At 46.4% G+C, this 13,925-nt stretch overlaps 1 pseudogene; it reads left to right on the top strand.

The window, feature by feature from the left end:
• The first annotated feature begins 2,313 nt into the window (after nucleotides 1–2,313).
• On the top strand, nucleotides 2,314–3,761 carry LOC123388758 (annotated as a pseudogene).
• Nucleotides 3,762–13,925: the final 10,164 nt, after the last annotated feature.

Raw genomic sequence — 13,925 nt, 5'->3', positions numbered from 1 at the left:
GACAGGGGCAGAGGGAGAATGAAACAAAGTCTTAAGCAGGCCCCACATTCAGTGTGGAGCGTGACGTGGGGTTCAATCTCATAATCCTGAGATCATGATCTGAGCCAAAATTAAGAGTCAGAGAGTTAACCAACTGAGCCACCCAGGCACTTGGGACAGATTTTTAATTTCGAGGATATTGTCTATTTTTTCTTTCCCTTCTTATGCTTGGTGTCAGATCTAAAAGCATTGCTAAACCCAGGGTTGTGAAGATTTATCCCCATTTGTTTCTTCTAGAGTTTATAATTTTACCTCTTACATTTAAGGCTTTAACTTATTTTGAGTTAATGTTTATATGTGGTGTAAGGTAAGGGTCCAGTTCCATTCCTCTGTACATGGATAGCTGATTGTCTAGCACCCTTTGTTGAAAAGACCATTTTGTCCCCCCAGTGTAATGTCCACCCTTGTCAAAATTCAGTGGACTGTGGATGAAGGGGTTTATTTCTGGGCTCTCAGATCCCACTGCTCTGTATGCATACTTTTTAAAAAAAATTGTTTTATTTATTTAAAATTTTTTTTAAATATTTGGGGCACCTGGGTGCCTCAGCGGGTTAAGCCTCTACCTTCGGCTCAGGTCATTTTCTCAGGTCCTGGGATCGAGCCCTGCATCGGGCTCTCTGCTCAGTGGTGAGCCTGCTTTCCCCTCTCTTTCTGCCTGCCTCTCTGCCTACTTGTGATCTCTCTCTCTGTCAAATAAATAAATAAAATCTTTAAAAAAAGTTTTTAAATTTAAATTCAATTAATTAACATATAATATATTATTTGTTTCAGGGTGTATGCATACCTATACTTCAGTATCACAATGTTTTGTTTACTGTTGCTTTGTATTAAGATTTGAACTTTGCAAGTGTGACCTTTGACCATTGATTTTCTTTTTCAAGACGGTTTTGTCTATCTTGTGGTCCCTTAAAATTCCATATGACTGTTACGATTAGCTTGTGTATTTCTTCCCAAAGGCCTTTGTGAAATTTCTTGGGAACACATTGAATTCCACATTGCTTTGTGGAATTGCCATCTTATCAGTGGTATGTCTTTTCATCACTATGGGGTGTCCTCAGATTTACTTAGGTTTCCCTTACTTTCTTTCAGCAATGTTTTGTAATTTTTAGCGTACAAGATGTACACCTTAATTACGTCTATTCCTAAGTATTTTGTCAATATCGATGTTCCCTAAAATGGAATTATTTTCTTAAATTCCTTTTTGGATGGTTCATTGCTAATGTATATAAATAAGAAAGATGTTTGTGTATTGATATTTTGTCCTGTAACTTTGTGGAATTAGGGAACTGGCTATAATCATTCTTTGTTGATTCTTTAGGAAGCTCTCTATATCTGATGGTGCCATCTCTGGTCTCCAAATAGACCTCGTTCTACTCTTTCCTTTCACATGTGGATTCCTTATTTCTTGCCTTATTGTTCTGGGTAGAACTTTCAGCACAATACTGAGCGAGGAGTGAAAGCCAGCATGATGGACTTGTTTATGATTTCAGAGTAGTCCTCAAAATAGTCCTGTCCGTCCTCAAAATTGAGCATGATGTTTGATTAGGTTTAGGGTGGGGTGAGGGTTAGGGCTTAGGGCTGGGGTCTCCCTGTCCTCCACTGTACAGAGCCCGTTTTTCTCTGGTAACCAGTAGAGTGATCTTTTCAGAATATAACTTTTTGAGCCTCTCTGTGATCAACTCCCCAGCTGCCTATCCTCTCCAGCCTTACCTCTCCCACCATATCCCCCCGACCCCTGTGGGCCTCCCAGGTGTGTCATTGTCTTACATATGCCTTGGGCCTGGCTCCAGGCCTTTACATTCTCCCTGCCCTTTGCCAGGAGCATTCTTCTCTCCCCCTGCTTCACGTCTGGCTTGTTCCCCTGTTGCCTGGACCTGGACTAGCCCCCTGGTGACCTGACTCGTTTCTGCCAGCTGTGTGTGGCCTTGTCTCCTATGTAAATATGGTGCCCACTTTCTCTGTGTGAGCAATTTACTAAACTGCTAGGTATGGGGTAGGCAAAGGGAAGTAGCCTTAGGGCCTGTGTGAAAAAATCAGTCCCAGGGCGCCTAGGTGGCTCAGTTGTTAAGCATCTGCCTTTGGCTCAGATAGCGATCCCAGGGTCCTGGGATTGAACCCTGCCATGTTGGGCTCCCTGCTCAGCTGGGAGCATGCTTCTCCTTCTCCCACTCCCCCTGCTTATATCTCTCTCTAGCTGTCTGTCTCTCTGTCAAATAAATAAATAAAACCTTTAAAAAAAAATCAGTCTCAGAGGGCTCACCACCCTTGCTGACAATGGTGGAGCTGCTGTCCCCACAGGTACAGCGAGACAAGACTTCCAACTTCTTGGGGCTGGGGAGATGTAGACCTGGACCTGGAAGCTTCCACTCTTGGATTCATGGCTGGGACCTAAGCAAGCCCCTTCTTCTTCTAGCGGTCCTCTTTCCCCTTCCCTGCCCATGGGCTGGACCTGATTTCTGATCTGGGGGAGTTTGAGGGTGACCTCTCCTAGGAATAGCCACGGTTGACTGATGGACCTTGTCAGCAAGAAGCCCAGTAGCCTTCAAGGAGAACCCTGTGGGGGTGGAGACAGCTCTGTGGGGGCCAGCAACAGCCCCCTCAAAGCAAAGTGGGGCTTTGAGAGAAAGGAGAACTGTGCCCAAAAGGAGGGCTGTGCCCAAATGTGCACCACACCTGGCAGGTGGGGACAGGACCTGCAGGGGGGGGCCGGCCAGGAGAGGACACCTGCATGGTTTTCCTGGGAGCTCAGCATAGGCGGAATGTTCTTGGTTCCAGCATGCTGACTGTAGGGTTGGTTTCCTGCCTCTGAAGCTTCAGGGTCCCCTTTGTATGATGGGGTGCTGATGGCCCCCATCTCTGGGAGCAGAGGGTAGAGAGGCCCCCTGGGCAGACTTCCTCACGACAGGCTGGGAGAGTGGCTGTTGCTTAAACCAGCCCAAGGCCTGCCCCTTGAAGAAGGTGCACACGTCCATGGCTCCCAGCTCTGGGGTCCTGCTGCCAGCCTCTGACAGTGACCCTCCTCCTGTCTTGTCCCTTGTCCCTGTAGGTAGGTGGTCTGCCTAGAGCTGTTCCTGCAGAGGGCAGAGAAGCCCATCATGGTGGGACACAGGGTCACTTACTAGGTAATCACCAGCCAGCAAGCTGCCGGGCCCATGTGCCCCCCTTGGAGGGCTGGAGGGTGGTGTTCCTCAAGGTCCCTGGTGCCCTGCACTAGCAGGATGTGTCCCTGCAGTGCATGGCGATGGTCAGCTGCTCTGTGAGCAATACTTCCTCTGAAAGGTGGATGACCTGGTGTGTGCAGATGTGGACACGATGTTCTGTGACCATGTGGGCATGGAGATCCTGTCTCCCCTCTTTGGCACCCCGCACCCCATTTTCTACCAGGTGTCCCATGAAGACTTCAGCTACCATTGCCAGCCACAATCCCAGGCCCATATCCCCAGGGACCAGGGCAATGTTTACTACATGGGGGCTTTTTTGGGGGAGTTGGTGGTGGAGGTTTACTGACTGACCTTGGCCAGTCACCAGGTGTTGGGGATCGACCTGGCCAATGGGATCGAGATTGTGTGGTGTGTGGAGAACCACTTGAACAGGCACCTACTGGACCACAATCCCACCAAGGTGCTATCCCAGAGGACCTGTGGGACCCACGGTGGCTGGGCTGTCCCCTGGAGGACCTGTGGGACCCATGGTGGCTGGGCTGCCCTCCCCCGCCTTCATGAAGAAGCTGAGATTCAGGCTGTGCCCAAGAATCACCAGACATCTGGGACTCATGAGGGGCTGTCCCCATCTCCGTCAGGGATTGCTGTCCTGAGCAGAGCTGTCAGAGAAGATTCCTACTTCTGTCCTCTTGAGGGAGACCGTGGAACCCAGCCCTGCCCACACAAGCATGTCCAGGGACCCCAGCTGCACCAGCACACGGGAGGCCTGCCTGGGGACACAAGGTCCTCTCTTTGTGGACACTACATTTGGATAACTTCTGGGTCATTTGCAGCTGTGAACAGCTCCAGTTTTATGTCAGATGTTTTTCTGTGTCAATTCTGTGTCAATGAGCAACCATGTTCTTTAAAAAGAACAATCAAGGGAAAAGGGTTTCTTCCTGGTTCTAGACAGACAGTGCCTGGTGGGGCTGGGAGTGGTCATGCAGTGGAGCCAGGATGGCCTCTGGTTGGGTCTTCCCTCCCAGTCCCTGCACCTTGCCATGGCCACAGGGCTTCAGAGGCAGGGGAGCACTGAGCCACCTCTCAGACCTTCAGTCCCCTGACCGCCCAGAGGCCTTGGATGTGGCAGCTAGCTCAACCTCCAGGAGCATGGAGCCCTCTGAGTTGTGTACGGTTTCTGCCTTGGTTTTATTTTTTATTTGTTAATTTTTAAAACTTAAATTGATTAGCTAACATATAATACATCAGTAGATTTTAGTGTAGTGTTCAGTGATTCATTAGTTGCCTGTAACACCCAGTGCTCATCACAACATGTGCCCTCCTTAATACCTGTCATCCAGCTACCCCACCCTCCACCCCTCCCTTCTGTCACCCTCAGTTTGGTTCCCGGAGTCCAGAGTCTCTCATGGTTTGTATCCCTCTCTGATTTCTTCCCATTCAGTTTTCCCTTTCTTCCCCTGTGGTCCTCTGCTATTCCTTGTTCCGCGTATGAGTGAAACCAAATAATTATTGTTTTTCTCTGCTTGAGTTAGTTCACTCAGCATAATCCTCTCCAGTCCCATCCATGTCAATGCAAATGGTGGGTATTCGTCCTTTCTGATGGCTGAGGAATATTCTCTTGTATATATGGACCACATCTTCTTTATCTATTCATCTGTTGAAGGACATCTAGGCTCTTTCCACAATTTGGCTATTGTGGGCATTGCTGCTATGAATACTGGGGTGCAGGTGGCCCTTCTTCTCACTACATCTGTACCATCGGCGTAAATACTCAAGAGTTCAGTTGCTGGGTTGTAGGGTAGCTCTATTTTCAACTTCTTGAGGAACCTCCATACTGTTTTCCAGAATGACTACACCAGCTTGCATTCCCACCAACAGTGTAAAAAGGTTCCCTTTTCTTCACAACCTCACCAACATTTGTTTCCTGTCTTGTTAATTTTAGCCATTCTAACTGGTGTAAGGTGACATCTCATTATAGTTTTGATTTGTACTTCCCTCATGTCGAGGATGTTGAGCAATTTTTTCTGTGTCTATCATGAGCCTCCTCAGTCTCCTCTGCTGCCCTCATTTTCCTCCTCAGCCTGAAGATGATCCCAGCCAATCTGCAGCTTCGAACTCCAGTTCAGCCCAGATGCCAGGAACATACCCTGGGGGGTATCGGCCTCACCTACCCCATCTATCCTGTCCACGTCAGGTGCCTGCACCCCTGCCCCCACCAGCTGGCCACCTGCTCCTCTCACAGAAGTTCTCATCTCAGGAGAGGGAAACACCAAGTCCAGACCCTTGGATTCCTCTGTGACTTGTTGCTTTCCACCAACTCTCCCAGTAGTGAGGTGGCTACTGGAGGACATTCGATGTCCAAACCATTTAAAGGCATATATGAGTCTCTGCTGCTTAGGGTAATGGATAAGACTTGGGTCAAACAGAAACCTAGCAGAATCACTGGAAGAAAGGCTGAGTGATGGGGAGCTTTAGGGAAGAAGGGCCTAGAAGCTCTGACCTATTCCCCAGCCCCTGGGACACTGCATACATGCCTGCTCAGGGCCGACCTGAGAAGGCCCTAGGTTCTTCCCTCTGGTGATTGTCAGACTTGGCAAGTAGGAAGTGAAGGTCAAGGCAGAGTGCTAAGAGGCCTGGCCAGGGCTGAAGGTGTATCCCAACACCGCCACACCCAGAGCCCTCCTCCCCATCTGCAAAGACTGGAAGTTGGTTTTTTTTGTATTTGTTTTTGTTTTTTCCAGAAGGAGGGTAGTTTCCAGATATTTAAGGAAATCTCACCCAGTGGACAGTTGACCACTACATTCACAGATCAGACACTTCTGTGGCCACACACAAGGGATACAGATTTGACAAAATCAGTTCAGGAATGTCACTAAGCCAACAGCAGAACTGTAGGGATAGGAGCAGCAGCAGTGAACCGTGGGGAGGGGAAGAGCTGGTATTTGACTTGTTACACTGCACTATTCACAGTGTCCCAGATCCAAAGGCCGGGAGATGAGTGGTGGTGCCACAGGAAAGGAATGTATTTCAGTGCAGCCGACACCGGAAGGCAGAGGACTGGCATGGTCTCAAGGTGTTGAAAACACTCCTGGGCTTTTATATGAGGAAAATCTAGGACAAAGGTTCGTGGGCAGGTGCAGAGGTCAGTAAAGTTCAAGTCAGTCATTGTCTTGGGGTCCATCATGTGGGGTCTTGCTGGTGTCAGGCAGTGGTTATTGCTTGAGGGGTCGTTTTGGTGCCCGCTGGGTCTTTGACTTGGGTTAACAGATGAGCCCAAAGGAGGGCTGTCACCAGTTAGGAAGTACAGACAAAGGTCGGAGTGGAGGTGGGTAAAGGTCTTGTTCACTCCAAGAGCAGGGGAGCTCCGAGCCTCTGCTACACACCTTGCTCTGCTCATCACTTCCAGCTGCCTGGTCCTGAGTTCTGTCCTTTTAATGAACTGGTTATCTAGTAAGTAATGTGTTTCTCTGAGTTCCATGAGCCACTCAAGCAGACTATTTGAACCTGAGAAGGAGGTTGTGGGGCCCTCCAATCTGTAGCCATAGTTCAGAAACACTGGTGACCTCACTGCCCAGCCACTGGCTGACCACTCAGTGAACAGCACAGGGATTCAGTGGCCACACACAGCAAAGAACACAGACTTGAAAAAGTTCAAAAAGTCACCAAGCCAACAGGAGCAACCACAAAGAGCAGCAATAATGAAGCCTGGGGTGGGTTTGATATCCAGGATGCTTCTGTTATAATATTCATCATCACGCCCTGGACTTGTCAGTATGGGCCAAGTCCCCCAGCTGGGGGTCGGGTAGCTTTCTACATGTTCCACCTGCCTCTCCCTGGCTCCCCCAGCCTTGCAGAGCCCTGTGCTGCTTCCCAGCAGAGGGTGGTTTTAACTAAGGTCAGGAAGATGGGATGGATTTTCCTGATTTTCCTGACTCCACCTGCCCCCCGACCCTCCACCCCACCCGGAGAGGAAAGTTTTCTTCAACTCCTCTTAAGGTCCCTGGCTGGGTCTGGAAATTGACAAAGAAAGATGAACAGGAGGAAAGCTGGCAAAGTGTATTGATTTTTTTTTTTTTTTTTTTTTTTTTTGGTGGGAGCCTCACAAGAACCTGGAGACCAGCAGAGGTGATTGAAGCAGACAGTTCTATGTTTTAGGCAAAAAGCAATCAATGTGTGACTGAGAGACACAGGGGTTTGAGCTAGGGCTGGTAAATAGTAAAAAAGTAGGAAGATAAAAGTTAGTTTAACCAGGTTTGTTCCTCTAGCCTTTGTGGCCCTAAATTCCTTGACTCTGGTGATAAGCGTGTCCTCCCTGCGGTCTGGGGAAAGAAAGTGCCACATGGGAGTATTCTGACCTGCTTCAGGGGAGAAGGGATGACAGCTGGGGATCAGAGGGAACTTCCTGCTTTTGCTCTATGGAAAGTTCTTTCAGTTTCTATATTTAATTTGCCAAGGTGCCCTATTTGGGATAGTATGTCCTGACCTCATTGGCCTGGTGCTGAACTCCATCTCTTCCTAGTATCCAGGACATTGAATGCGCTGCTGTGGAGACCTCCCAGCCCTGGGGCAGCCCCTTGTCCAGGGAGGCACCTGCCTCCATGGGAGGGTTGTCTATGGCTTCCCACAGGGGTGCCCTGTTGCTAAGAGTGGCTGCCCCTTCTCAGGGAAATTGGGTGAGAGTGTGCGGATCTTACTTCGAGAAACTGACTTCATTTTTTGCAAATGTCTACCCAGTAGTGGGATCATACAGATGTTCTATTTTTAGTATTTGGGGGAAACTCCATACTTTTCCCAACATTGTTGTGCCAACCAAGGTCAATTCTGGACGATTTTACCTATAAACCAGAGATTTTTCAAGAACCTCTCCAGCAGAGAACATGAAGAGAACATTTTTAGGGCTTTGCAAAGCACACTAATCATAGGAACAAACAGGTGGAGCTCCCAATGGCACGGTTTCCTTGTGGCTGGCAAGGGGAGTCCACTGGTATGGCTCAGGGTTCCCCGACCAGTAAAGCCTGGTGGCCAGACCTCTGGGGAGAGAAGCCTTAAAACCAAATCTAGGGTTAGGGTTAGGGTTAGGGCCCAGGGGCATGGCAGACCCGATCTGCCATTGGCAAGGTGAGCACCCCAGGGAGCTTAGCTGAGGGCTTTGGTCAGGCTGAACGTTAGGCTCCGGGTTTGTGTCCAGAGGGGCCGCCTCAAGTGGATGTGACCTCAGGTGGGCATAGCAGATTTCTCCTGCTCTGAATCCTTTGTGAAGCTCCAAAAGGCATTTTCCTTCTGGCTGGCAGGCGGATTCCTCCCATATGGCTCGGGAGTCCCTGACCATTAGGGCCTGTCGGGCCTCTGTGGACAGAAGCATGTGAATGAGATCATACAGTATTTGTCTTTCTCTGACTTTTTTCATTTTTCATGGTGTGTAGAGGGTTCAACCATGTTGTTGCAAATGGATGGATTTACTTTTTTATGGGTGAATAATACTCTGTTGTATACACAGTTGTCCCTTGACCAAGATATGTTTTAAATGTGCTTATATTTTGATAAATACTTTACTGTGAATGTGTTGTATCTTCCTTGTGATTTTCTTAATATTTCCTTTTCTTTAGATTATTGTCACGGGGCGCCTGGGTGGCTCAGTGGGTTAAAGCCTCTGCCTTCGGCTCAGGTCATGATCCCAGGATCCTTGGATCGAGTCCCACATCGGGCTCTCAGCTCAGCAGGGAGCCTGCTTCCTCCTCTCTCTCTGCCTGACTCTGCCTACTTGTGATCTCTGTCAAATAAATAAATAAAATCTTAAAAAAAAAAGATCATGTAATATTCTTATCCTTCATTTTGTGAATGTGGTGTATCGTGTTGATTGATTTCCCAACATTAAACTGTCCTTGCCTCTGAAGAATACTTCCCAGTTGATGATGGTGAATGATCTTTTTAAGGTATTACTGACTGGCATTTTGTTGAGGATTCTTATATCTATGTTCAGCAGGGGTATTGGCCTGTTCGTTTTTGTGGTTTTTTGTGGTGTCTTTGGGTTTGGAAACAGGGTAATGTTGGCCTCATAGAGTGAATCTGGGTGTAGTCCTTCTATTTTTTGGAATAGCTTTTTTTTTTTTTTCAAGTTTTTAGTTATGTGTGTGTATTTTAAAGTAAATTCTACACTGAATGTGGGGCTTGAACTCACACCCCCAAGATCACTGGTTGCATGCTTTATTAACTGAGCCAGCCAAGCACCCCTATTTTTTGCAATAGTTTGATGTCAGGGTCGCGCCCCTCGCGCCCCTAAGATGGCGCCGGTCGCGCCCCTAAGATGGCACCGGCTACATAGCCCGAGCAGCACGGACAGCCTGAAAAACATCCGCCCTGGCTACACGTGACCTCGTGCTCATCACATGAACACTGCATGCCACCACTGCCTACGAGCCCCAGATACCTCCTGTTCACGTGAACACCTCTGTGATTGGCTGTTATGCCCTATATAAGGCAAGGGAACTTCCCCACAGGGGGAGGAGAAAGATCAACCAGGGAATAAACAAGAGCTTGTGCATCGACCTGTGTGTGTGTTGGTGTTGCATCATCTCTGCAGGCAGGGAGAGCGCCACATTTGGTGCCGAAACCCGGGAACTGTGAGTACTTTTTCCCCCTCGTCATATTGCACGTTCGTCACTAGGACGACCACAAAGGAAAGGTTAGAAGTTTGCTGAAGAGCAACCACAGAGGGACAGCAGCTGTATGTTCGCGGATCGTGACTGTAAAGGTAAAGATAATGGGGTCGGAAATTTCTAGACTCCGAATGGAGAGCCCCTTGCGGGGGCACTTTTGAAAGCTAAAGGAAACCCTCTTGAGGGTTATTTAAGAAGTTGTTTTTCAGGAGGTGGGAATTTGAATAGTAAACCTGCGTCATCTCTGTGAAACCTTAAGATGATGAAATAGAACCTTTCTTTGTTCCTATTTCTTTAGTTATCACTGTCTTATCTAACACTTTGAACCAGTTAACTCAGTTGGAGCATGGTGCTAATGTGGCTAAGGATGGGAGTTCAATCCTTTCATAGGTCCCTTAACTTTACAAACTTATACAGAACTCTTCATAGCTAGATTGCCACTTCTTGTAGGTATATATCTCGCAATTCAGCTCTTAGTCACAGGGAAGGTGAGGAGTATAGCTTAGCATAAGCCTTTCATCTCAAATGGAAAGACAGCTTAAATAATTGGTATATGTGATACTATAGACTTTTAATCTAATATTTAAATTAAACATAATAATGTAATATCTAAAATATGTGTCATTATAATTTTCTCTGGGTAAGACCATTTTCTAAATAGTATCTTTTAAAAATTAAATTTCAATAAATTAAGTTTCAGTAAAAATTAGGTACAAATACAAATAAAACATAGTAAGAAAAGGTGAAATCCTGTTAACACTGAGTTCTTGTGCCTAAGTTTGGATTTATTAAAGGAAAGTATACTTGGTGCTATACAAGGCAGCAGAGTCTTCAGTTCACATATACTATTCAGTATCACACAACTCCTAATTTCTGTTCTTGGCCTTTGCAATTTATGTTAGTACCAGTTCATGTTAGTACTTTTCTCAGTTATGAGTTATGATTAGTATTATTTTTAGTACAGTTTTTTGGTAAAAGATGTTAAATAAGTAAATATTGTTAAGCACTTCAGTTGCTCTTAAGCTCCTCACATGCTGTTTAATCAGAAGAGTGTTGATTTGATCTCCAGAAAGAACCAAAGAAAGAGTTTACAAAGTATTTTGGCTGTTGTACTGACCTAGATTAGGATAGTTGCTGTCTGTCATTGCTCATTTGATATTGCGCTGCTAAGCAGTATCCAGAACTGAGGGACTACCCAACATCTCTATGCCTTTTTACCTCTTCTACCGTCTTAGGTATTCTGTACTTGACTTTGCTAACTTTGCAGGTCTAGGGATGAGAAGTTTATTGAGGTAATGGAGGGTTATAATCAAGTAATTTGCTTCTGCTAGAGATAAAGTGAATGGATTTTGTAATGAGTGGTCATGATCAGAATAAAGGTTAAAAGGAAGCAAGCATTATCAGATGGTTTTTAAAACTAATCTTTTGGCAGTAATTTCAAAAGTAATTGACACAGATTATTTACTTGAATCCTGAGATGTGAGGATTTGGATCTAAATCCTGTATCCACTTTGGGGAATCATTAATATCAGGACTATTGAGGAATTAAATCTAAATGACCTTGAACATTCTTGATACATGTTATGTCCTAATCTTAAAAATGGTCATTTAGATTCAGAGCTACATTTGTGGCCTTTGAAATAGGCCAACTTAGAACATTTCTGTATTTGGCAAGTTGTGCCCCTCTTATCCCAGCACCTTCCTTTGGAGTAAATGATGGACCCCCTATGCCTACTGTGGATACTCATCCTACCCTTCAGTGTTTTGACTCAACCATGGCGGAATAAAGAAGTACAATTATGGGCCATGGTGCAAGCCTGGCCCGCTCCTCTGCCCCTCTCTAACGACTCGACAGTTTTCCCTTTGTTTTTCTCTACCAATGCAAGTACTCTACCAATGCAAGTACTGGCTTTCCATCTCTACCATACGAGAACACCCAAGCAGCTTACAACATCACTTCCTTACTCCTTCCCGGGAGCCTTTGCTCTTTGTTCGTTTTAACTATTCTTCTTCCTTCCGACCCCCTTGTATATCACTCGTAATGATCTTCAATCAAAGGGTAGATCTCCTCCAGGAACAAATGAACCTAATGTCGCAAATTTTCTCCACCAGTTGTATCCAGCCCTTATCGGGCATATGCATCACATCTAACTTGTATTCTAATCTCTCCCGAGCAGCGAACCTCTCCCAAGAATTATCTCAGATGCTCAACGGCACCTGATCAGCCAAATTCCACAATCTGACAGCCTCCCTCCAGATGGAGATTCTGCAGATCAATGCCACGAGAGTCAACCCTCTCATGGCCTCCCAATTTCTACAAACTATGCAGGCAGTGGTGGCTTTTGGGAAATCCTGGTTTGGGACTATTGCACTCGGCTGTATTGTGCTTTGTCCTCCTCCTGGCGCTGCGTTGGATAAGGGCCCTCCAACGCACATTAGCCAGAGACCGGCAGGCTGTACATCAAGCCTTGGTAGCCATAGAGCATGGTAGCCCACCCCAAGTATGGCTTAGCATGCTGGACCGGTAGTCAATGACGGGTAATGAGGACGATAACGGCATACCAACCTAAGACAGAAGCTGCAGCATGCTCTGCAGTATCTGATGACGGGTAAGGACACAAGTTGATCGTCCCAACCTAAGACAGGCACGGTCCCTTATCCATACAAATAAATAAAGAAGGGGGAGCTGTCGGGGTCGCGCCCCTAAGATGGCGCCGGCCGCGCCCCTAAGATGGCACTGGCTACATAGCCTGAGCAGCACGGACAGCCTGAAAAACATCCGCCCTGGCCACACGTGACCTCGTGCTCATCACATGAACACCGCATGCCACCACTGCCTATGAGCCCCAGATACCTCCTGTTCACGTGAACACCTCTGTGATTGGCTGTATACCTCCTGTTCATGTGAACACCTCTGTGATTGGCTGTTATGCCCTATATAAGGCAAGGGAACTTCCCCGCAGGGGCAGGAGAAAGATCCACCAGGGAATAAACAAGAGCTTGTACATGGACCTGTGTGTGTGTTGGTGTTGCGTCATCTCTGCAGGCAGGGAGAGCGCGACAGTTTGAGACTAGGTATTAACTCTTCCTTGAATGTTTAGTGGAATTCACCAGTGATGCCAGCTGGTCCTGGACTTGTGTTTATTGCATTTTTTGATTATTACCGATTGTTTCCTATAATCAGTCCATTCAGCTTCAGGGTTGTTCTTGATCCTTGGGTGATCTCCATCAAGACCTTCAGGCTTCAAGTCAAGTTGAGGTGTTTACTTTCTTTCTACTTGGCCAGCTCTGAACCCATTTTTCTTCCTCTTGCTGAGAGAATTTATAAAAATTGTTTTCAGATTCCAAAGCTTCTAAATGACATTTTGTAGTTAATCTTTCAGCCTCTCAGCACCGGAGTTCAAACCAGCAATCCCCTCAAGGGTAAAATCACACATCAGCTTCCCAATACGGATTTCCCAAGCCCTGGATTTGTCCCCCCACATCCTTGCTGCTTTCATCACCTTCCCATAATGACAAATATACATGTACCTGTGTGTATGCGTGTGTGTGATAAATCACAAAGAGAGACGGACATAGGTATAGATGTTATTTCTGGAAAGCTCTAGTCATTGCAATGAAATGTTCACAGATGACATGATTTCATACTTGAAAACCCAAGAATTATTAGCCAAAAATTACTGAATCTACTGAAGAATTCAATCGTCAGTAAACACAAGGGTTTGGTCAAAAAATCTTTTTATTACATTCATGATAGAAAAGTAAACAGATACATAATTTTTTGTGTGCTGTGCTTTAGTATCTATGAAAAATAAAAGTGCACATATATGTGCACATTATTCCTGAAGAATAATGAAAGATCTATGCATATAGTAGGATTGTTATACTAACAAAAGCTCAAAAATTATCTATCCTTGATTAAGAAGACAATTTTTTAAAAAGATTTTATTTATTTATTTGACAGAGAGAGATCACAAGTAGGCAGAGAGGCAGGCAGAGAGAGAGAGAGGAGGAAGCAGACTCCCCGCTGAGCAGAGAGCCCGATGCGGGACTCGATCCCAGGACCCTG

This window comes from Mustela putorius, unplaced genomic scaffold, assembly GCF_011764305.1.
Source record: "Mustela putorius furo isolate JIRA1106 unplaced genomic scaffold, ASM1176430v1.1 tig00003909_pilon_pilon_pilon, whole genome shotgun sequence".
NCBI lineage: Eukaryota > Metazoa > Chordata > Mammalia > Carnivora > Mustelidae > Mustela > Mustela putorius.
This window is presented reverse-complemented; position numbering and strand designations above follow the sequence as displayed.